Raw genomic sequence first — 25889 nt, 5'->3', positions numbered from 1 at the left:
TAATAAAAGAAAGAACAAGAACCATATGATACTCTCCATAGATGCTGAAAAAGCATTTGACAAAGTACAGCATCCCTTCCTGATCAAAACTCTTCAAAGTGTAGGGATAGACAGCACATACCTCAATATTATCAAAGCCATCTATGAAAAACCCACTGCAAATATCATTCTCAATGGAGAAAAACTGAAAGCTTTTCCACTAAGGTCAGAAACACGGCAGGGATGTCCGTTATCACCACTGCTATTCCACATAGTACTAGAAGTCCTAGCCTCAGCAATCAGACAACAAAAGGAAATTAAAGGCATCCAAATCGGCAAAGAAGAAGTCAAACTATCACTCTTCGCAGATGATATGATACTATATGTGGAAAACCCAAAAGACTCCACTCCAAAACTGCTAGAACTTGTACAGGAATTCAGTCAAGTGTCAGGATATAAAATCAATGCACAGAAATCAGTTGCATTTCTCTACACCAACAATAAGACAGAAGAAAGAGAAATTAAGGAGTCCATCCCATTTACAATTGCACCCAAAACTATAAGATACCTAGGAATAAACCTAACCAAAGAGACTAAGAATCTATACACAGAAAACTATAAAGTACTCATGAAAGAAATTGAGGAACACAAAGAAATGGAAAAATGTTCCATGCTCCCGGATTGGAATAATAAATATTGTGAAAATGTCTATGCTACCTAAAGCAATCTACACAGTTAATGCAATTCCTATCAAAGTACCATCCATTTTTTTTCAAAGAAATGGAACAAATAATCCTAAAATTTATATGGAACCAGAAAAGACCTCGAATAGCCAAAGGAATATTGAAAAAGAAAGCCAAAGTCGGCGGCATCACAATTCCGGACTTCAAGCTCTATTACAAAGCTGTCATCATCAAGCCAGCATGGTACTGGCACAAAAACAGACACATAGATCAATGGAACAGAATAGAGAGCCCATAAATAGACCCTCAACTCTATGGTCAACTCATCTTCGACAAAGCAGGAAAGAATGTCCAATGGAAAAAAGACAGCCTCTTCAATAAATGGTGTTGGGAAAATTGGACAGCCACATGCAGAAAAATGAAATTGGATCATTTCCTTACACCACACACGAAAATAGACTCAAATGGATGAAGGATCTCAATGTGAGAAAGGAATCCATCAAAATCCTCGAGGAGAACACAGGCAGCAACCTCTTCGACGTCAGCCGCAGCAACATCTTCCTAGGAACATCACCAAAGGCAAGGGAAGCAAGGGCAAAAATGAACTATTGGGATTTCATCAAGATCAAAAGCTTTTGCACAGCAAAGGAAACAGTTAACAAAACCAAAAGACAACTGACAGAATGGGAGAAGATATTTGCAAATGACATATCAGATAAAGGGCTAGTGTCCAAAATCTAAAGAACTTAGCAAACTCAACACCCATAGAACAAATAATCCAATCAAGAAATGGGCAGAGGACATGAACAGACATTTCTGCAAAGAAGACATCCAGATGGCCAACAGACACATGAAAAAGTGCTCCATATCACTCGGCATCAGGGAAATACAAATCAAAACCACCATGAGGTATCACCTCACACCAGTCAGAATGGCTAAAATTAACAAGTCAGGAAATGACAGATGCTGGCGAGGATGCGGAGAAAGGGGAACCCTCCTACACTGTTGGTGGGAATGCAAGCTGGTGCAACCACTCTGGAAAACAGCATGGAGGTTCCTCAAAATGTTGAAAATAGAACTACCCTATGACCCTGCAATTGCACTGCTGGGTATTTACCCTAAAGATACAAACGTAGTGATCCGAAGGGGCACGTGCACCCGAATGTTTATAGCAGCAATGTCTACAATAGCCAAACTATGGAAAGAACCTAGATGTCCATCTACAGACGAATGGATAAAGAAGATGTGGTATATATACACAATGGAATACTATGCAGCCATCAAAAGAAATGAAATCTTGCCATTTGCGACAATGTGGATGGAACTAGAGGGTATCATGCTTAGCAAAATAAGTCAATCGGAGAAAGACAACTATCATATGATCTCCCTGATATGAGGGAGAGGAGATGCAACATGGGGGGTTGAGGGGGTAGGAGAAGAGTAAATGAAACAAGATGGGATGGGGAGGGAGACAAACCATAAGTGACTCTTAATCTCACAAAACAAACTGAGGGTTGATGGGGGGAGGGGGTTGGGAGAGGGGGGTGGGGTTGTGTATATTGGGGAGGGTGTGTGCTGTGGTGAGTGCTGTGAGGTATGTAGACCTGGCGATTCGCAGACCTGTACCCCTGGGGATAAATATATATGTTTATAAAGCTGTAAAAAAAAAAAAAAAGAAAAAGAAAAAAGAAAGGATGAATACCCAAGTTTTGTAGCAACATTGGCGGGACTGGAAGAGATTATGCTGAGTGAAATAAGTCAAACAGAGAGAGTCAATTATCATATGGTTTCACTTATTTGTGGAGCATAACAAATAGCATGGAGGACAAGGGGAGATGGAGAGGAGAAGGGAGTTGAGGGAAATTGGAAGGGGAGGTGAACCATGAGAGACTATGGATTCTGAAAAACGATCTGAGAATTTTGAAGGGGTGGGGGGTGGGAGGTTGGGGGCACCAGGTGGTGGGTATTGTAGAGGGCACGGATTGCATAGAGCACTGGGTGTGGTGCAAAAATAATGAATACTGTTATGCTGAAAAAATAAAAAAAAATTAAAAAAAAAAGAATTTTTTGGTTGAGTGTCTTACTGTCTCTGTCCTTGGAGCAGGAGCCATCATCACACTACTTGGTGCTCTAGCAGCCAGATCCTGTGTCTCCTGGTGCTCAGCCCCAAAACCACAGACATGACCACCACTACCCCAGAGACATGAGCCCTGATACCTCAGATGGGTCCTGCCTTCTCTTCACATGAGCCTCTTCCTATTTTCATGGGTAATATGACTCCTCTTACCTGGTCTTGATGCTGGCAGGAGCCTCACAGAGACAAGCAAATCTTCCCCTGGAGCCAACAGTGCATGGATCAAGGAGAATCATGATGTGAGCACTGGGTCATGACTCTCTACCTGGACAAAAGATTTCCCTGCACTTCCAGCTGCCAGTGTGGAGCGGCCACTAGGGGGAAGCAGAGATCACCTGGCAAAGCCTCAGGGATTCTAAGTGGGAGGATTGGTTACCAGGACCTGAGACCAGAAGGTAAAGGTATAGGTTTACTACACTATCACCTTTGCTCAGATGTAAAATTCTGACTTGGGGTCTCTCATCACTATCTGGTAGAATCTGTCTTTGGCTCTAGTACAGGTCCAGGACTTTGTGACGCTCCACCCCACCCCCATTCCTGCTACACTAGTCACTGTGAATCCTTGCTCAAGCACTGGGTCTGTCCCTGGCAGGGAGGTCACCCTGGATATACTGTGGCACAGCATCTATAACCTTCCCCAGGATCTCTCCCTTGGCACGGAATCCTACAGCATGTCAATGTCTCCCTAAAACTGTGTAGAACATATAATGACTATGTATGTTGGAACTCCTGACAGAGTTGAAATAATACATAGGAAAATCACAGTGAATATGCTGAGAGGTGAGACACAAAAGGATGTTATTAGGTGCTTACATTCTACATAATTTGGTAGCATCACAGAATGTAGACTATTGCAAGTTATTGATCATCAGACAAAAGGAACTTAAGCAGAAATGGGAGATAAGATGGAATCATTAAAACATATTCTATTAATCAAAAAATATATACATGGAGGGGCGCCTGGGTGGCTCAGTGGGTTAAAGCTTCTGCCTTCGGCTTGGGTCGTGATCCCAGGGTCCTGGGATCGAGCCCCGCTTGGGCTCTCTGCTCAGCGGGGAGCCTGCTTCCCCCCTGCCCTGCCTACTTGTGGTCTCTGTCTGTCAAATATATATATATACATATAAATATACATATATACATATATACATATATACAAATATACATATACAAATAAATATACATATATATGTATATATATATACATATATACATATATATGGAAGGAAGGAACAAAGAACACATAGGACAACAAGAACATAAAGGAAAGTTGCTATACTGAAATGATATTACTAGTCACATTCAGGAAATGCTCTAAATGCCATGATTAAAGACAGAGATTGTTAGATTGAATTTCACAATAACTCCCAAGTATATGCTGCCCATCAGAAACCTCCAGGAAGGGAAGTGACACAGAATCTAAGCCACAATTTAAGATAATTCCCACACAATTCTGCTCCACAATCTGGGACATGAAACATTCACAGGGAACACGTAGAAAATCTGGGGAAATTAATGGAGTCCCTAAAAATAATTAGGATGAACATTTTCTCTTATGTGTATCACACACAGGATGAAGAGATGGAATACACACAGTGAACGTTTCATGAGAACAGCTACAAAATGCCCACACAAGCCCCTGCTCTCATGGACTTTAAGATTTTCAAACACAGAGTGACCAGAGCTCTCCAAGAAGAGTCCAGAGGTGAGTGTGGCACATCATGCACCAGATCCAGGAAGCCCACCCAGAAGCACAGAGATTCTCTCTACAAGGCTGAGAAGGAACATCTTCAGGGGACCAGTGAGAGAATGAGGGAGGCTTGCAGGGGGGAAGACTCAGCTGTGGGTTCAACAGACAGAACTCTGGTCCCCACCATGACATGGAACCTCCTTCTCTCTCTCTCTCCTCACTCCCTGCCCAGGGGCTGTCCCAGGCTCTGCCCACAGGCTCAGTCCCCACAGAACCCTGACCATGACCATGACCCTGAGCTTGTACCAGGGCTTACTTCAGGGTGTGGGACAAAAGAGAATGTCCCCCAGAGTTTCTTGAAACTACAGGTCCTCTGTTCACTTGTAAGACTCAGATGTCCCTATAGATGGCCATGAGATCCCTATCACTCCCACTGGCTCTGGAGAGCAGAGCAGAAGATAAAGTGGTGATGCAGAAGGGAGCCAGCAAGACCCAGGCCAGGCCCCAGCACAGCCAACCTGCCTCCACTGCCCCAGAGGCTCCAGGTCTAAATCTAAGACACCTGGGCTGCATCTCCAGACTCCCCCTATCTTCCTCTGTTTTCCTGGGAACTTATTCTCTGGGCATCTGCTTTACTTGCTGTGAAATGGGGAAGCTTATACTCAAGTAGGAAACATGTCATTTCAAATTAAATGATACAAAACACTGAAGTGTCTCTTTAATGAGAACAACTCAGCGGGTTCTTGGTGTTGGAGTCTCCAGTATGCTTCTGTGGGTACACAAGGACAAGGTTTCAGCTACACTGTACCTACAGCATGTGGGATTGGATCCAGGTCTGAAGGAGCAGTTTGCCAACATCACCAAGCCACAGACTAGGATATTTTACAAATCCTCCCACATCAAACTTCAGGAGGTGAGGGCTGGATAATAAAAAATGAATTTTTAAAAAAGCAGTGATAACAATAAAATTAAATATATCCCTGCTAAAACTGACTTAGTGCGAGAAGCATCACCTGTCACTCCCATGTCCCAACTACATGGATAGGGACGCAGGAAGCATAGATTCTGATTCCTAAATACACAGGAATCCTGTGGCTGTGGGACATCGCACAGGTTTGTGTGGACACTGACCCTTTTCAAATACACTACACTGTACCTTCTCTCTCATTCTTATAACAAGACGGCAGGCTAGGGCAGGGCATTTCAACCCTGGGTCAACTACAGGAATCGCACCTGTCCTGTCGCCGGCACCGTGTATCTGACCTGTCTGTGCTGCACTGGGCTGGGCAAGGCAGGGGGGAAGTTGCCTGTGGGTGGCTGGAAACCCTTGCCCACACTCTTTCTCAGGTGACAGGTGCTGCAGAGAGAAGTACAGGAGGGAAGCTCCTGGTCCAAGTCCCCATCCACCAGCAGGGGCAGCAGAGCTGCATCAGGTGCTGCAGGACAGAGGCTGGGGCTGCCCAGGGGGAGCCTCACAGGGATACCAGGCCTGGAGGTCAACAGGTTGTCTGAGATTCAATCCTCAGAGACTGTCAGGATGATCCACCCTAACTCCCCAGGCTGCAAGGACCATGTTCTGAGGGTCAGACACACGGTGTCAACCAGAAACTGACAAGACTCTTGACAGAGTGAGCACCTAACCTGGGAAATTCAGGTTCCCTCTCTGTCCACCAGTGTCTCCAGAGACTGACTCTTCTGTGCTGGGCACATCCAGAGACACCCAATGACTCACACTCTGCCTTTCCTTCCCCACCTCCACCCCAACTCAGACCTGGGGCTGCAACACCTTTGTTCCAGAGCATCTCAGGGGGCAGGAGGCACAGTACTTGGGGACCATGGTCCCTAGAAGGAACATCTGCAGCCTCCTTGTGAGATTGTCTCCAGAGTGACGTGATTCTCTTGGCTGCAGGGACCATGGCTCAGGCACTGGAGCTCACAATATATGGGAATGTGTGATCATGTGGATCCTCACAGGATCACAGATCTTGACGTTGTTTCTCATGAATTCAGGCCATTTTCATGTGTTCCCATGAAACATTGATGAAAAAATTAAAAGTGAACAAATGGCTGACAATGCCAGTTGCTGGTCTGCTGTGGGATGGGGGCTGTCATAGAGACAACAGCATCATGTGTAATTAGACTACAAATCCTGATAAATCTCCAAAAGCAGATGGCTATTGGGCAAAGTAAACTTGCACTTACAAGATGATGAACGAACCTCAGAAAAAGAGAGCTTCCTATTCTGTTGCCAAGCCAAGGGTGGTACCACAGTGTCTTTGGGGGACTCAGAGGGAACCTCAAGGAGGGGGCGGGAAAGGTAGTGAAGTCACAGAACCACCTTTCCCTGAATCAAGTGTTGTCTGACTCTCTCAGAGAGCCCAGACCTACCACATGGCCAGGATTCTGGAAGGCCATGAACCAGCACCAAAAGTCCTCAGACAGAATGTGTAGAGAGAGTGGTTGTGTTCAAACCCCAGAATTGTGACTGTGATACTAAATTTGGAGACCAAGGCTTATTTTCTGACCTGAGCTGTTTAGAGGAAGCTAAGGGTTCTTCTCTTCCTCTTCAGTCACCTGGTCTGAGCCCACAAGTGCTTTGAATGCATGTGCAGTCCCAGAGAGGAGGAAATTTGCATAACTACTAACAATCACAGACCCCAGGACCTGGAAAGAAATAAGAGAGGATAGAGTGAGCCTGGCCCAGCTGTGATTCTCAGAACACAGAGCACTGAGCACATGCACCATGGCCTGGACTCCTCTCTCACTTCTCGTCCTCACTCTCTGCACAGGTGCTGTTCCCAGTCTTGCCCATACTCTCAGCTGCACAGGACCTGAATTGAGCCTGGGCCAAACCCCGAGCTCAGGCACAGAACAGCCTCAGTATTGGGACCCTGGGATGAGCCCCTGGACCTTATTGCAACCTCTTCTCTTCTGTCTTTTCAGGTTCTGTGACCTCCAGTGAGCTGACTCAGCCTCCCTCAGTGTCAGTTGCCCTGGGTCAGACGGCTACAATCACCTGCACTGGAGGGGAAGCAGAGTATTTTTATGTACACTGGTACCAGCAGAAGCCAGGCCAAGCCCCTCTGATGGTCATTTATGAAGATAGTAAGCGGCCCTCAGGGATCCCAGAGAGATTCTCTGGCTCCAAGTCAGGAAACACGGCCACCCTGACCATCAGCAGCACACAGGCTGAGGACGAGGCTGACTATTACTGTCAGTCCTATGACAGCAGTGGTATTGCTCACGGTCACACAAGCACATGGGGAAGTGAGACACAAACCCCTTCCCTATCTATGTCACACTCTCCTCCAGCTCCAGGAGACCAGTGCACAGAGCAGTGAGCAGGTCTGGCCCAAGTCCCAAGTATGAGGTCCCTAGTTTGCCCCCTTCTGCCCAGTCCTCCAGGCAGACTGCACAGGGCAGATCAGCATGGAATTTGTAATCAATTATTAGAACTACTAGAACTACTAGAATTATTAGTTTCCCTAGGACAGTGTGGGGAGGAACGATTACACATCTGAGAAGCAGAAATGGAAGACATTTTTTAAAGAACCTTTCTTTTAAAAACTTTCCTAAATGAGTATGTATGAAATTTAAAAATACAGGAGATAGACTGACAGCAGGTATGATGCTGCAAAAGAAGAGATCAAGGAATTTGATGAAAAAGCGATGTAAAGTATTCAAAATGAAACACACAGTGAAATGCCTGGTTTAAATTAATGAAGGCTAAATGCCTGGAGGATACCTTATGCCACCCGGACAGTGTGCAAGTGTAGGAGCTTCAGGGAGGGAAGGTATGAAACTGAGGGTGAATCAAAAAAATAGGAGAAGAAACAATCTACAGAAAGGCTTCAAATTTGGAGAAACCCAGGAACCAATATACCCAAGAAGCTCAATGAAGCTCAGGCACAGGGAACATAAGAGACAGCACAGGACACATCATATGAAATTATAACATAACAACAATGCAGAAATTCTCACAACCAGAGAGGAGAGTCTTGTTTCCTACAGAGAACCAGCATCATGGAGGAAGTACATTTCTCATCATGAACTATGTAAACTGTAAAACTGTAGAAAAAAGCTATGTCTGCAAATTCTAATAGGAAATATCTGTCATCTTTGGTCTTTACTGACAAAAATGTCATTGCAAAGTGAAGACAAAATCAATCTTTCTTAGACAACAGACTTCTCAGAACTGATCACCCGTAGACCCTCAGCATGAGCAACAGTGATGGACGTCCCTCTGAGAGAAGGAAGGGTGACAGAGGGGAAAGTGAGTCTGCACAAACTATATAAGCTTGGGAAATCATAGCTGCATGGATAAACAAGTTTTAGTGTTAATGCCTAGTAATACAGTCATGTGCTTAAAGCAAAAACCATAGCAACATGTTTGATTTATAGTGGAAGAACAAGTAAAACATGACAATGAAAGCAGAAATGATGAGGGAGATGAGACCATGTTATGACGTCCTTTTCCTGCAAGTGAGTGATGTCAGGTCGCTGGGAGGAACTCTGATGAGGCAGGAGGTGAGGACTGACTGCAAAGCCACAAGAAAAAAAACCATTAAAACAACATCATTTTAACAACAAAGAGCTATAGTGACTAAGGTGCATGACTTAGGAATATCCAGAGGATATAGATCTAATAGGACATGAATGTCATGTGCGTGTATGTGTGTATTTCTCTGTGATGCACAGAGAGACAGAGATGGTGGGAGAGAGTCACTCAGCTTGAGAACCGGCTCAGGCAGTCCTGGGGTGGCAGGTCTGGAAGCTGCAGGAAGGACAGAAGGCTGTGGATGGAAGTCAGGGAAAGGTTGCAGACTTTCATCCAAATTTCGTCTGAAGGACTGAAAAGCTAAGAGGAGACAGAGAAGAAAATTAAAGCACCCCAATCATACCCCTAGAGATGAAAACAACACCCAGAAATGAAGACAGTAGATTCAGAGGAACAGTGAAGGATACCAACAAATTTCTCATGAGCAGAAATGCACACAGAGGGGAGTGGCTAAACATCTTCAAAATACTAAACAAACAAACAGAAACCCGTATTTCTTTATCCATGGGAAATATCCTTCCATAATGAAGGCTAAAAAAAGTTTCTTCAGCTCTACCAAACTGACAGAACTGATCATCAGCAGACCCATATCACAGGAAATACTGCCGGTCTTCCCTCAGGCAGGAGGAAGTGATTTCAGAAAGAATCTGAATCTACAAAATGATTGTAAGAGTCAGGAAAGATAAATACAGGGATAAATATGAAGGCTTTCTTTTGGTGATTTAACTCTCTTTGAAAAATAAATCACTGGGCGCCTGGGTGGCTCAATCGTTAAGCATCTGCCTTCAGCTCAGGTCATGATCCCAGGGTCCTGGGCTCAAACCTGCATCTTCTCCCTGATCAGCCGGAAGCCTGCTTCTCCCTCTCCCACTCCACCTGCTTGTATTCCATCCTTTGATGTCTCTCTCTGTGTCAAATAAATAAAATCTTTAAAAAAAGGAAAAAAGAAAAATAAATCAGAAAGAAAAATAAATCAGTATCAACAGCAAGTATAATCACTGCATATGTTGGAATTGATGATGTAGCTAACAGTGATGGGTGTGACATTCCTACTGTGTAAGCAAAGGCTTAAGATGTAGACAAGGAGAGATAGGGACCTTTCCATGGGACATACCACGTCACCATACAGCCTTCTGGTCAATATAGAACTTGGTGAAGGCCCATTTGATGGCATTTCCCAGCCTGCTCCCCCTTGGGCCAGGCTTCCTTTCCCTTCCACAGGGGGTGGGTGTCCTCCCTATTCACTCAGATCTTGCTGTACTGATGGATTTGACCTGAGAGACAGTGAAGATCTCTTCAATCTGAACATTACTCCCTGTCTGCTGCCTCTCCAACTGGTTACAAGGGAAGACCAGGCTCCATGAACCCCACTCAGCAAAGGGGTCTTGCTGGTTGAGGAACTGAGTGCAGTTCACGTCTGTTTGCCACATTGTTAGGGCAGGTTGGTGACCATGCACAGGTTCTTGTGCATTAACCATATGCCCATCGATATACTTGGCTGAGGATAAATGCACTGGGTCAGCACAGTGCCTGTCCTCACTAGAGCCTCACATGGTGCTGGTCGGGTAGGGGCTGCAAGGGCCCCACACACCAGCACCAGTGATCCTAATTTTCTAATTTTCTTCTTCACAACATTTTCTATTTGGACTCACTTTTTTACAAGAATACAATATACAACACATGTAACATATAAATATGTGTTAATCCACTGTGCATGTTGTCAGTAAGATTTATGGTCAAGATAGACTATTAGTAGTTTAGGTTTGGGGGAGTCAAATGTTATATGCAGATTTTAGACTGCACCTGTGTCAGCACCCCTAACACATGTTTTATTCAAAACTCAACTGTAATAGGAATTTTCACCAGCTGTTCCAAAAAATAAATTAATGTGGTAGACTTCCCAATTCATTTCATGTAGCCATTGTTATACTGATACCAAAACCACACATCACTAGAAAACTATAGACCACTGTCTCTTACAAATACAGGCACAGAAATCCTCAACAAAACACTATCAAACTTAAGCCAGCAAAACATAGAATGAATTAGAAACCATGAACAAAAGGGATTTATTGCAACAATACAAGGGGTTTGAACATACAAAAACAATTAGTAGAATACATTATATCAGACTGACTGACCACCCAGCAGATGACCACAATGACCATCAGCTACAAAAAGGCTGCTGCTTCCACTTCAGTTTGCTCCTATTCACACAGGAACCAATCCTGTGATTCACCAAAACCAAAAACAAACAGCAGAATGAATTCTGACAACACATCAGTCCAACCCCCCAATTTTTCATTTCTAAAAAAATATTACCTTGAAACTGACAAGATTTAAATCATGGACAATTTAGGTTCTCACTGCTCATTCAGCCTCAGACAAACAGGAATCTTTCCCATAGAGACTGCCTCTGCTGTCCCCAAACACATGTCCTGTACCCGTTCCTTCTTTTCACCCTGACAGCAGTTCCAGTGTCACCCCCAGAGCGATTTCTTCCAAACTCTCTGCACACAGTGTCATTTTTTCCCCTGATATCCAACTTAATTTCTGCATATTACCTACTACTGAATGGTTATTCCCTAACGTTATTTGGTTAGTTCATTGATTTGTCATAATTTCCCTACTGGTCACAAAACGTTAATGCGAAACATACAGATGATAATCAAAGGCAGGAACAGACAAATTCCCTCCTAACAAAATCTGGAAGCAGAAGCCTAGTTTCCGGGATGTTCTCCAATTCCAAGTTGCAAATCTACTCACTCTTTGTCTCAACATCTCAGCTTTGCAGCTTTGATTTTCATTCTCGCTGACAACAGAGCTCACATGACTGCTGCAGCTCCAGCTGTCACAACCATGTTCAAGAGGAAAGGCACTCCATATATCTGGTGTGTTTCCTTACTTCATGAGATCAAAGGTCCCCAGAAAGATCAAAAGATGAATGACATAGCTATCGACCAGTGCTTATTCACAAGGTCAGTCCTAGCCAAGAAGGACATGGGAATAACAATGGTTTGGCTTTCAAATGAATATAGAAGACAAGACCTAGGTAAAAGGTGGTAGAGGCTGTCTACTGTCTCACCAAAACAAGTGTGTCCATTATGCCATCCCACCCACAACATGGAAACTCTGAGAGAGAAACTGTCTTCTTCACAAAGATTTTCCAGGATGGAAAGTCTGCCAAACAAAAGTTGGTCAAATAAATTATTTGCCAGGTGGTTGTTCTCCTGTCTCTGTCCTTGGAGCTGTAGTCACCACTTCCTATTTTGGTGCACCAGCCATCAGGGTCGCTAATAACTAGTGCCTGAGTCCTGTGTCCCCCAGTTCCCAGCTCAGAACCACATCCATGACAACCCACCAACCCAGTGGTAGGTCCAATGATACCTTGGATGGGTCCTGCTTTCTCCTCCTCACATGGGCCTGTTCCTATTTTCATGGATACTCGGATCTCCTGCAATATGGCCATGAAAGTGGCATGGGCCACGTAGAGAAGAGTATGCCACAGATAAGGGAATCAGGATGTGAACAGTGGGTTCTGAATCTCCACCTGGACAAAAAGACCTCTCTGCACATCCAGGAGAGGAGCCACCAGGGGGCAGCAGAGACCAAATGGCCAAGCCACCTGGCCCTGGGGAGAGTCTGGGCAATAGGAGTTCTAACACGGAGGGTTGTTCACCAGAACCTGAGAGAGAAAAGAATACGTGCATGCTTTCTACACTATCAGCTTTGACTCTGATGTAAAATTCTGACTCGGGGGTTCTCAGAGCTGTATCCTGATGAATTTGTCTCTGTCTCTAGCACTGGTCCAAGACTTCATGCGTCCCCACCAAGCACATTCCTGCTACACTCAGTCACTGTTATTCTCTGCTAAGGCTGAGTCAGCCCCAGCACTCAGTGCACCCTAGAGATTCTGAGGCACAGCATCTATGGCCCACATTCAGGACACATACCTCCAGTAGCCCTTCAATGACTCCTTAAAACTCCATGTGTACTTGGCAAGGGAGGACTTTTGTTTGGGTTCTGATGTTCCCCAACAGACACACGGCTTGGGGACTTCACTGATGTAAGCTTCATAGTGCCTGCAAAGGAAACAAACTATCGTGGGCTCAAAGAATGGAAATTCCACTTCAGCACTCAACCAGGACAGACCAGCCCAGGATTGAGGTCAGGACATGGATAAGTCTGGAGTTGGGCACCCCAGACTATGGACCAGGGTATGAAGCAGGATCCCCTGGGCTGAGGGTGGGTCTTCAGGGCTTGCTCTCCTCTGTGTCCCTTGGGGATGAGCCCCTCTCTGAAACCACAAGGCTCCTCAGCAGCAGCCCCTGAGCCCCAGCTGATTTGCATGAACATCCTGTCTCTCCGGCTAGAGGATAAGAGAGGCCTGGGATGAATCCAGCCCAGCCATAGGACTTGGGGAGTAGAATTAGGGCATCTCTACCATGGCCTGGACTCCTCTCCTTCTTGGCCTCCTTGCTCACTGCACAGGTGCTACACATAGGCTCACACCCTCTGCAGCCCCAGGGATATGGGGCAATCCAGGCCCTGACTCTGAGCTCTGCAGGGAGGTGCTTGTCCAGGGAAGAATGTTAATGACCATGATGCATGATGAAAGATAGCAGGGGTGTCATCCCCCCAAGTGCTCACTGGTTCTGACTTGTCCAGAGAAAATTGAGGATGCTCTCCTTTGGGCAAAGAATCCATCCGCCAGCCAGATCCATGGGCTTCAGGAGCTGAGATGCTGGGAGGGTGGAAACAGGGCAGTGAGAATCCCTGGAGCTTAGGCCAGGCAGGTGATGGTGTTCTGGGGTGATACCCAGAGCTGAAAATCTAATGCTCCTTTTATTTCTTGCAGGTTCTGTGGCCTCCTATGTGCTGACTCAGCCCCCATCTGTGTCATTGGCTCTGGGACAGACAGCCCAGGTCACCTGTGGGGGAAACAACATTGGAAATAAATATGTTTCCTGGTACCAGCCGGGACAGGCTCCTGTGCTTATTATCTATCATAGCAACAAATGGCCCTCAGGGACTCCTGAGTGATTTTCAGGCACCAACTCTGGGAACACGGCCACCCTGACCATCAGTGGGGCCTGGGCTGAGGACGAGGCTGACTATTACTGTCAGGTGTGGGATAGCAGTTCTGATGCTCATAGTGACACAGACAGATGGGGAAGTGAGACACAAACCCCTTCCTTATCTGGGTTACACTCTCCTCCAGCTCCAGGAGGCCTGTGCCCAGAGAAGGGAGCAGGTCTAACTCAGGTCCCCAAATCCAAAGTCCCCAGACCTCCCTAGACACCCACACTTTGATAGTACCTGCACAAGAAATACAGGGTTGGTTTGGGGCTCCTGAGATTTTCTGGGCCTGAGTATGTTTGGGAACAGAGGGATTGGGTGTAAAGACAAACGGAAGGAACCATCTGTCAGTGGTAATTACCACTCATTTCTTTATGGTGGTCAGAGACCACTCCTTCACCCAATTGCCCAGGACTGGAGCCCAGAATCTTCCAACTCAGTTGAGCTCCAGAAGCCCTGCCACCATGATGGCTGGGGATTCTGAGTGGAGCAGACCAGTGCATTATTCAATGTGGTCACTCCTCTTCTGGGCTCACATATGTCCCATATCTCCCTCGAGTCCCTGATAGCTCAAGGGGTCTGCTCACTGGGGAAATGCACTTAGTTCAGAAAGTTGCCTCCCCGGGTTTCTGCCCTTCCTCGGAGAGACTGTATTGAATGATGGCTTGAATCAAAGGTCTCAAGATCCTCCCTCAGGTTCAGATGTCCTGAATGGCCCCAACTTTAGAGCTCACCACAGGAAGGAGACCTCATCTGATGTTTCACTGTGAGTCATTCTCCTTCTGCCCAGTCTGGCCAGCCTCACTCCTTCCAGATTTCCTGCAAATGCACTTCTGCATCTCAGAGTCTATTCGAGGAACCTAATCCAGGATGGCCAAACAGAGTCCTCAGGGACCTGAGGAGTCCACTATATGTCCACAAAGCTTTGCTTTCTCCTCCAAATCCAACTTAGCATGTGAGATCCTCAGACAGACCATATCATATCTTCTATTTCTGTACAATGAGAATAGATGCACACACAGTAGGTGCTATGAGGTCTGATAAGTACTTGGAGAGTCCATCCATCCTGATAGTGAATGTGGGATGAGGAGTCAGTGGCCTCATCCTACAAAGTGGCCAAAAGGTACAAAACCATGGGAGTGAGACACACAGTGGGTGCTGCCTCACTTCTACCTCCAAAATGGTGACCAAGTATTTCTCTTTACACTCACCCTACCCAGAAATATGTGCAGACAATGATTTTTTGAAATACAACTCAGCCTGTCAGTGCAGACAAGTAATAAGCCACCACAGACCACCACTCCTCCTCATGACATTCACCAAGGTCTGCACAAATCAGGGTCCAAATAAAGAGAATATTGGGAGCTCTGCTTCCACCTCATAAGACAAATCTATGAAGTGAATAATTATGATTTATATCCCTACAAGGGGATATAAAATACATTTTTGTCTACTAGTGATCTTTATTTTGTTCCAGATGATTTGATATTCCACAACTTCAATATTGAGATATAAAGTTAACAACTATAAATACATTTGATGATAGATGATAATGGTTTGGGACAGGAGAACAAAGCAGAAACATATGATAACTATGTATCCAAACATATTCTTACAACACAAGAAGAGAATACATGTTCTAGTCTGCTCATTTCTGCCACTACCCAGAAGTCAGAGTGGTATCTATAATTACCTGCTTCACTGTCTGCTGCATTTCCTCTTCCCTCAACAAACACCTGAGCTTGTCTGGATCTTCACCAGTTATAACCACCAAACCTTCATTCTGGAATGTGTGTCAATTGTCAGACATGCTGCATTGGATTGTGGTGAATTTATAACTGTAATCACAGCCCCAGGGAGTAATAGAGGTTCTTCTGAGTCCATGCATACACCTGCTACCCCCAGTTGTGTTGTAGATATCCAATTGTCTGGTGATAGACATCAGGCTTCCCCTAGCCGGTGCCTCCTACTCATCTGGGTGATTCACTGCCTGGAAGACATGGTGGGTGGGAGTATGTTGCCCTCTCAACCACCAAAGTAGTGTGGTCAGTATCCCACTGGAGTATCCCATCCACAAGGCAAACCCCATGTGGCTCATAAAGTGTCTATTCTTAAATCATTTTTTTTCTACATTATTACAGGCTAAAGATTCTGAATCGAGCTCAGTGACCAGAGCGAGACTGTTAAACCCCAAGAACCAGGTGGCCTCATATGACCTAGGAAGACAAGGAGAAGAAGTGAGATTTTCCACGGTGGCTGAGAACCCCACACTGTGAAGCTCAGTGAGCACACAGTCCCCTGAGGAGGGGCTGTTCCCCAAAATGCAGATGCAGCTACAGCAGGGCTGGGTGAGGCCCAGGCATCTGCAGGTGGTACAGCTCCCCAGTGAGCCTGTGGTACTGCTCCTCTGAGGACCCCCCTCTGAGTAGTTTCCCCCTGCTCTGCTGTTGCTTCCAGCACAGGTGAGAAGCCCACAGGGAGGCACAGTGTGAGCACAGGTGCCCTGCACTCCCTCCCACTCAGGGTCCATGGGGTCAGGGCCCTGCTCTCCCAGTTCACCCCTTTGCTCCCTCTTCACAGGGCTGGAGCCAGTCTGTCCTAAATCAACCTCCCTAAACATCTGGGGTCAGAAGGTCACCATCTCCTGTATCATGGCAGTAGGGACACTCGGGATATAATCATGTATCCTGCTACCAACAGCTCCTGGCAGAGTCCTACCTGGCCACAGAGTGGGGTCAGGAGTCACCCCTCAAAGAACCCAGACTCCAACTCTGGGAGCTTGCACTCTCTGGGCATCTCTGCCTCCACAGCAGTCCTGAGACTGATTACTCGTGAATTCAGAGACTTGGGATGTGTCCCCCAAATGTGTGTGGGTACCAAGTGAGGGCATGCAGTACAAACAAAAACCATGCAAACCAAAGCCATATCAAGGGAGTACCATTTGGACCAAGACCACATGAGCTGGTGTCACTTGTGGGAGTGGGTGCATCTTTGACCAAGTCGGCATAATTGGGCCACATTGGCCAAGGGCACCAAGGCTGGTGCCACTGGGACAGATGCCAACTAAGTGGTGCCACTTGGACTGAAGCAGTCAGATATGGTGCCATGCAGGCAGAGGACCCATTCACCAATGCCATGTCATCAGTGTCACATTAGCCATGGCCATGATGGCCAAAGACACATGAACCGAAGCTACATATCAGGTGCCATGAGAACAGAAACCATGTTTTCTTATGACACTTAAAATGAGGCCCTGTCCACCCAGGTCCTGTGAGCAGATGACACTTGTTCTTGTTTCTTCAGATGATGCTAACATAGAAGCCGAGAAGAACACTGCATCACAGCACTCCCTCTCACCCAAGGTCAGCTCCGCATTTTCAGAAGAGTGAGGCCTCTCAGGAAGATGACAGAACAGGGTAATGGACACTGTGATGAGAGCTACTCCCTGCCAGTAACCATGGCAAATGCTTAAAGACAAGGCAAGGAGCCTCCACATTATGACTCCAGGTAAAGGAATTTAGCCCTCATGCCGGGCCAACAAGGAAGAAAGATCGGCCTCTACAAGGATAATGAGGTAGAAATGTCCCCCATGCATGGAAATCACAAATGGAGGATACGTTTCCACATACGAGTGGGTTCCAAGCAACATTGTGTGGTGTGAACCCACATGATGCAAATGAAGGTCACATCATGGACACCACGTGGAGCAAGGCCACCTGAGGAATGCCACTTGGACAAAAGCTGCATGAGTTGGGAGAGAGCTCTTTCTCGGGGATATCAGTGATGAGGAACTGAGAACAGAGCCACTTGGGCTGGTACCACTCCCTCCTGTCCCCTGGGCTGTGCCCACTTCCCTAGCATGTCTTTAGGTTCATGTTTCCCTTCTGCTCTCACCTCATGGCAATGGGGGACCCTGGAAGGATAGCAGATGAAGGCATCCATATGGTACACAGTATCCCCCCTTGAGGTCCATGTGCTCAGACGCCCACTGTATCTGCTCTAAAGGCTGGGACAGTGCAGGGCTGTCACTGGAGATCCTGCCTCTAGCTACTGTTGTCCAGCCTGTCCTGCCAAGGGGGACCCTCCACACAGCTGTTCATATCTGTCCAGTCTTCCCATTACCACGGAGAGGTGTGGGGAGGGTTGACCCTGGCCTGACTTGTGTGTGACCCAACACAGCAGACTCTGTGCAGCCATGTTCAGGCAGGAGCAGGGTCAGTCCCTCCCAGATTTCCTTCACGCCCTCCACATCTGTGTGTCTGGAGACCCTGTCCTGACCAATCACCCAGACCTAACATGCGTTATCCTTTTCAGTGAGCACATCATGCCCGATCCAGCCTATTTTCCCAGGAAATCACTAATAATCATTACTTCCATTATGTGATGAGTTAGTTTATTAGTGACTTGATCACGTGATGACTGATGCCTGTATGTGTCTGAGGGTCGAGAGCAAGGAAAGGCATGGGAATCTCATCGTGATGCTCATGTTTAGACTCTGAGAGGTTAGAGTTACAAGTGGGCTGTTCCTCCAGCATTGTGGAGCCACCACTCTGTGCCCAGGTCTAAGCTAGCACGAGTTAGAGACTGTCAGGTACAGAGACTGGGTCTCCCTCAGCTACTCCCCTCTTATAGGCCCTGTGCATCCCTGGACAATCCCTCCATGTCAGGGACTCTGGGCAGGCCCTAGTTCTGGAGATAAGTTTACAAGTGAATATGCTACTTGGAACCAATAAGAGCCAGGCCAGGACCCAGGGTTGTTCATTTGTAAAGATACCAAATGACCCTTAGGGATCCCTGACTGATACTGAGAATCCAACTCATGGACAAGGCCACGCTGAGAATCAGACACATCCAGGGCTAAGAGAAGGTTGACCATTGCTGAGTAGCCTACCATGGCAGTGAGAGCAGTTGGCAGTAATTCGAAGTGACACAGAAAAATGTTGAAGTGGGATACAAAGCTGCCCACCTAGTGTGGCTTGCACTCTTACTAGCACCAACTGCAGGTCAGACCTTATAGTCAGTTGTCCTCCCTGGTTCTGGACAGGCCCCTGCACAAGTGGTATTTCTAGCAGGTTCTCTGTTCTCGAAATCTGTATATCACACTGAACAATGACAGATATAGGGAGATATACTATATTAAGAGGACTGTAGTCAGGTTTTACGGAAGATTTAGGATACCGTTATACATCATGTTTGACCCAGATATAATCACATGCCACTCCAGAGGGGAGACACCTGTCTCAGCCCAGTCCTGGGGGAATTCCTCTTCTCCTTGGGTACTGGAAGCCTGGATGGGCCCAATGGCCTCTGCCTCCCCTCGTGACTGGATGAGGAATCCCCACGACTAGATGAGGAATCCTCACATCCAGAAATGCTGTCTTAGGCATCCTAAACAGGAGACGAGGCCCCTGCTTCCCCAGGCTCTACCATCTTTAGGTTTAGTAGAAACTGGTAGAAATGCAGACACCAACTTGGGGCCCACAGGGGACTTGCTCCTGGCACTACTGGCCTCCTATTTCCCCAAGTCACCTGCACCAGGCAGGTCTGACTCACATGGACTCACACCCACCCCTGTGTGGACCCCATGGGATGGCCTCAACTGCATTTGGGCCACACAACTAGGTCCAAGGTAATATTTTCCAAGATTGAAAAAAAAAAAAAAAATATATATATATATATATATATATATATATATATATATATATAATGTACTGAATTTCTCATCATCATTCTTTAACTTGTGGTTTGGAAATTGATTTTTACAGCAATTTCATGAGGAGGAAAAAACAGATGAAGAATGTATTACGATAGAGATGTAGTGAAAAGAAGGGCCATCTGTACCCCCATGTTTATAGCAGCAATGGCCACGGTCGCCAAACTGTGGAAAGAACCAAGATGCCCTTCAATGGACGAATGGATAAGGAGGATGTGGTCCATATACACTATGGAGTATTATGCCTCCATCAGAAAGGATGAATACCCAACTTTTGTAGCAACATGGACGGGACTGGAAGAGATTATGCTGAGTGAAATAAGTCAAGCAGAGAGAGTCAATTATCATATGGTTTCACTTATTTGTGGAGCATAAGGAATAAAACGGAGGACATGGAGAGATGGAGAGGAGAATGGAGTTGGGGGAAATTGGAGGGAGAGACAAACCCTGAGAGACTATGGATTCTGAAAAACAATCTGAGGGCTTTAGCGGGGTCTGGGATGGGAGGTTGGGTGAGCCTAGTGGTGAGTATTATGGAGGGCACATATTGCTTGGAACACTGGGTGTGGTACATAAACAATGAATTCCAGTACACTGAAAAGAAATTTTAAAAATAAATAAAAATTAAAAGTTAAAAAAAAAAAAGAATGTATTACGAAGGAAGAGCACATCCCCTTATTTCCACCCTGGGTTGAATCAGAGCAATATCTGGGGGATAATAGGAAGGCCATGACAGAAAACAATTTTCCCCTCACAAGAGCATGGCAAGAACTATTGGATTATGGATCTTCAGCTTACTTATTGGTGTGATAAACCAGAATGATGATTTTTGGTAAGAATACCTATGACCAAGAAAATTTTTTTCAGGTTAAAATACCATGAAAGTATAACTCTACAGAGTATTAATCCGGGGATTCTCACCATTAATTTCTCATCCACATGACCATGATTGGACTGGCGCCTCCCTGGACCCAAGTTCCCCCTTCTCCAAGTACAGCAGTGTCCCCGACAGGGAGAAAGCAGAACTGAGAGGAAGGAGTGGTCTCCAAGACCTGGAACATTCTGGCTAAGGTTGTTCCAGTTCCTTTCTTAGCCTGGGCAGCCTTCCTCACCTGGTGCAGGGGATGGCTGCTGCCTTGCACCTGTCAGCTTCTGCTCTACTCTCACCCTCTCAAGGAACCAGATATCAGCACTCCTCTCCCTGTCTTCCTTCACTGCCAGATACACCCCTCCCTCATATTCTTGCTTAGCTTAGCCAGTCTGTGGGGTGCTGGGGAAATCAATGATGTGTCATCCATGTGGGACTCCACACAAGGGGACAGGGACAGAGGCACATGGAGCACTCTGGTGTCCCTGTTGCTTAGTTGTGTATGGGGTAGGGGAGGGAGAATAAGTACTACCTTAAGCAATCTCAGCCCCCATGTGATCTAGGGAGATCACAGGGACAGACCACATCTGTGTCAAACCTGCTCCCACTTCAGCATTTTCTTTTAGAGACCCCTATTTGTACCCAGCAGCTGCCCAGAGAACTGACATATCACCTGAAAGATACCTCTGACCACATCTGACACAGCCCTCTGTGCCCAGAATGCTCACCTGAGGGGAAAACTCCACACTGGCCTGGAACTTGATTGAATCCCAGGTCCCTGAGCTTTATCCTGTTCTTTCAGATCCTCTAACTCCCCCTCTGCCCCTATGCAGTAGCACCCACTGGGCTCTTCCTACACACATCTCACTTCTCCTGACTTTCCCCCATGCTGAGCAGCTCCAGAGTTCCATCTTCAGTAGGTACTGTGTCTTGTCCATGCAGAATTCCCAGGATGGAATGTGTGCCAGACCAGCGAGGGCCTGAATAAACGTCTGCAGGGTGGATCCTCCCCATCTCTGTCTTTGGGGAATTCGTCCCTGGTCACTCTTTCCCCCAACCCCACATCAGACCTGCATGCACTGTTGCTCCAATACGAGCCATCCCCTGGGTCCTCTGATCCCCAGTTCTAACTGCATTACCACCTGAATGACACCCCACACCCCAGAGACAGGGGCAGCGACACCTCAGTAAAACCTGTGCTCTCCTCCTCCACATGGGCCTGCTCTTGCTTTCATTGTGAATCTGGGCCTCTAATACCAGAACATGAGGCAGGCAGGAGCCATGCTTAGAAGAGTCATTCCTGGGACGCCTGGGTGGCTCAGTTGGTTAAGCAACTGCCTTCGGCTCAGGTCATGATCCCAGCGTCCTGGGATCGAGTCCCACATCAGGCTCCTTGCTCAGTGGGGAGCCTGCTTCTCCCTCTGCCTCTGCCTACCACTCTGTCTGCCTGTGCTCATGCTCTCTCTCTCTCTCTCTCTCTCTAACAAATAAATAAATAAAATCTTTAAAAAAAAAAAAAAAAAGAAGAGTCATTCCTCACTGGGGAAAGAGTCCATGGACCAGGAATCAGGACCTGAGCTGTAGGTTATGAGTCTACACCTGTGCCAGGAATGCCACTGCACCTCCAGCAGCCATGGTGGAGTGGCCACCAGGGGGCAGCAGAGATCACCTGGCAAAGTAACCTGCAGATGGGGAGGACCTGGGCATAAGGGCTTCTGCCACATGACGGGTGGTAGTAACCAGGTAACCAGGACGGGTAACCAGGACCTGAGAACTTCAGGTCACTTGTCATTGGTCATTAGTCTATAGTGACATCCTTCACTCTCAACTACAAATTATTAAGGATATGTGTGTGTGTGGTCTTCCTCATGGAGACATTGCCCATTTCTATAATATAGGCCCAGCCTCCCACCAAACCAAGACCTAGCCACCCTCATGAAACAAAATGCAGTCACTGTCCACAAACATCAGTTCTTCCTGTGATCACACATTTCCTCCCTCCCCTGTGCTGAGAGACCCCTGTCCTTCCAGACACACTATTCCTTCTTCCTGGAAGTTCCTTCCCCCTGCCCCTCACCTGTCCCTCCACTCACCTCTCTTAAGGAGTGGACAGGGGACTGGAAAATTATGTTCACATTCCTAGTGCCTGCAACACAGCAGTTTCCTCGGTAAACATTTTTTGACTTAACGTATAAATTGAGATATTTATTATATATTTTCCCCCCAAACTGAAGATTACTTAAATGTGATAAATATTACCTTGAAGAGTTATTACAGTTTATAGCCCCTCTCATTCTCTTATATGGCAGTCATTTCTTTTTGCAACTTATCAGTTCCCGCCCCTGACTGCAAAATGGGGATGACGAGGCACAGAACCTATGGCCTGCCCCAAAGTTCACAGCCAATAGAAGATATTTACAGAAACATCCTACCTATGGGAAGTCCATGTTCTCTTGATAGATGATGAACTTTATTTTCCTGTGGCACATGAGGTCTCACCTGCAGTAAGTCCCTGCAACTATGTGAGCCACAGTGTGTCAATGACAGAAAAGCATTAGAAAATAAAGACAGGCTTCACCACTGAGCTGTCTGTGCCTAGGCCTGCCCAGAGGGACATCAGAACACAAACTGGAGTGGGAATGTCAGCCCCTGACTATAGGACCAAGAGTGAAGCAGAATTCCCTAGGCAGAGAGTGGATTCGAAAAGAACCACTCCTGCCCTTTCAGTGACCCTTGGGTCTGAGATCTTTATGAGAATCCACAAAACTCTTCAGCCTCTGAGGTCCCCTGGTTTGTAAAACCAGTAGGTATCTCCAGCAAGGGGCTAAGAGAGAACTGGGAGGACATTTGTCCAGCCTCAGACCTTGAGAGCAGAATCAGGCAACTCCACCATGGCCTGGATCCTTCTTCTCCTCAGTGTCCTGCTCACTGCACAGGTGTCGAGTCCAAGCTCACACACACACAACAGCTCTAAGTCCTTCAGTCAAGCCATACCCTTTTTCTGAGCCCAGGAGGGGCTGCCTGTGTGTGTGGGGGGGATGCTCCTGGCCCTGCTGTATGATGAAAATCTGGGTGGGTAAACCACCCCCCACAGTGCTCATGGCTTTGTGTGAGCCCTGATGGAATGCCCATGCCCCCCTAAATGTGTTTTTTTCCAATTTATTCAAAAGCTCCAACCACCAGTCTGACCCACACTACTCTAGGACTGAGACTGATGAGAGGGGCACCCCTGAGGGTCTACAAAATCCCTTGAGCACAGGCCAGGCCTCACAGGTGGGCAGTCACTTGGAATGAGTCCTTGATTTTTCAGCTGACTTCTTTCCTCTCTTGCCAGCTCTGAGGCCTCTTGTGTAGTGACTCAGCCCCCATCTGTGCAGGTCGCCCTGAGACAGCAGCCAGGATCATCTGTGGGGAAACAACACTGGAAGTAAACATATTCATAGGTACCAGCAGAGGCCAGACGAAGACCCCGTGCTTATCATCTATTTTAGCCACAACCTAAAACTATAATTACAACTTAAACTCACAGATCCCAAAAGCTCGAAAAATTTAAACTAGAAGCCATAGTAAAAAAAACAAGAACAAAACAAACAAACAAAAAACCAAAACAAAACAAAGAAACAAACAAACAAAAAAACCCCGCAACATTTTCCTGTGTCTAAATTGTCAGCAAAAAAAAGAGACAGTCTCCAAAACATCCAGAAGGAAAAGACACACAGTTTTTATGGAAAGACAGAAAAAGATTCTAGCAAATTTCTCAGTAACAGAAATGCAAGCAAAGTTGGTATGTTTTTAAAATACTGAAAAAAAAAAAAAAACCTTAATTCTTTACCAAGGGAGAATATCTTTTAAAAATGAAGACTAGGGAGGAGTCAAGATGGCGGAGAAGTAGCAGGCTGAGACTACTTCGGGTAGCGGGAGATCAGCTAAATAGCTTATCTAAAGATTGCAAACACCTACAAATCCAACGGGAGATTGAAGAGAAGAAGAACAGCAATTCCAGAAACAGAAAATCAACCACTTTCTGCAAGGTAGGACTGGTGGAGAAGTGAATCCAAAGCGACGGGAAGATAGACCGCGGGGGGAGGGGCCGGCTCCCGACGAGCGGCGGAGCAACGGAGCAAAATCAGGACTTTTAAAAGTCTGTTCCGCTGAGGCACATCGCTCCAGAGGCTTAACTGGGGTGAAGCCCAGGCGGGGTAAGCGCGGCCTCAGGTCCCACAGGGTCGCAGAAGGATCGGGGGTGTCTGAGTGTCGCAGAGCTTACCGGTATTAGAACGGGGAAGCCGGCTGCAGAGACAGAGCCGAGGAGTGACTCTCAGCTCAGGGTTGCCTTGAACCGGTCACAGGCTTGGTCAGCTCGGAGCGCGGCGGGAGGCCAGGGTGACGGGAGTCATTTGGCGCTGTTCTCTGAGGGCGCACTGAGGAGTGGGGCCCCGGGCTCTCGGCTCCTCCGGCCGGAGACCGGGAGGCCGCCATCTTTATTCCCGTCCTCCGGACTCTACGGAAAGCGCTCAGGGAACAAAAGCTCCCGAAAGCGAACCCGAGCAGATGACTCAGCGCGGCCCCGGGTAAGGGCGGTGCAACTCCGCCTGGGGCAAAGACACTTGAGAATCACTACAATGGGCCCCTCCCCCAGAAGATCTACGGGAAACCAAGCCAGGACCAAGTTCACCTACCAAGGAGAACGGCGGAATTCCAGAGGAGAAGAAAGCAAAGCACGGAACTCATGGCTTTCTCCCCATGATTTTTTAGCCTTGCAGTTAATGTAATTTTTTTTTCTTTTTCAATTTTTTTTTCTTTTTCTCCTCTTCTGCTAAATTTTTTTTAACTTTTACCGTTTTCCTTTTTTTAACGTTTTTTAAATAGTTTATCCAATATATATATATTTTTTCCTCTTTTTATATTTTTTCTTTATCGGCTTTCTTTTTTTTAATGGTTTTTTTTTTCTTTCTTTCTTTCTTTCTGAACCCCTTTTTATCCCCTTTCTCCCCCCTCACAATTCAGGATCTCTTCTGATTTGGCTAAAGCATATTTTCCTGGGATTGTTGCCACCCTTTTAGTATTTTACTTGCTCCTTCATAAACTCTTATCTGGACAAAATGACAAGGCGGAAAAATTCACAACACAAAAAAAGAACAAGAGGCAATACCAAAGGCTAGGGACCTAATCAATACAGACATTGGTA

At 46.5% G+C, this 25889-nt stretch overlaps 1 long non-coding RNA gene and 1 gene segment (V, D, J or C); both read left to right on the top strand.

Annotated features, from left to right (window-relative positions):
* Window positions 1-25889, top strand: part of LOC125081768 (immunoglobulin lambda variable 3-9-like) — a 156532-nt gene that overhangs the window by 8727 nt on the left and 121916 nt on the right.
* Window positions 13433-24161, top strand: LOC125082627 (uncharacterized). Its single transcript, XR_007122024.1, has 3 exons — window positions 13433-13532; window positions 13900-14011; window positions 24145-24161. It is a non-coding gene; the product is annotated as an uncharacterized LOC125082627 (long non-coding RNA).

Source organism: Lutra lutra, chromosome 12 (assembly GCF_902655055.1).
Source record: "Lutra lutra chromosome 12, mLutLut1.2, whole genome shotgun sequence".
Classification (NCBI taxonomy): Eukaryota; Metazoa; Chordata; class Mammalia; order Carnivora; family Mustelidae; genus Lutra; species Lutra lutra.
Note: the sequence above shows the minus strand (reverse complement) of the source record. Positions and strands in the feature narration are given on the sequence as shown.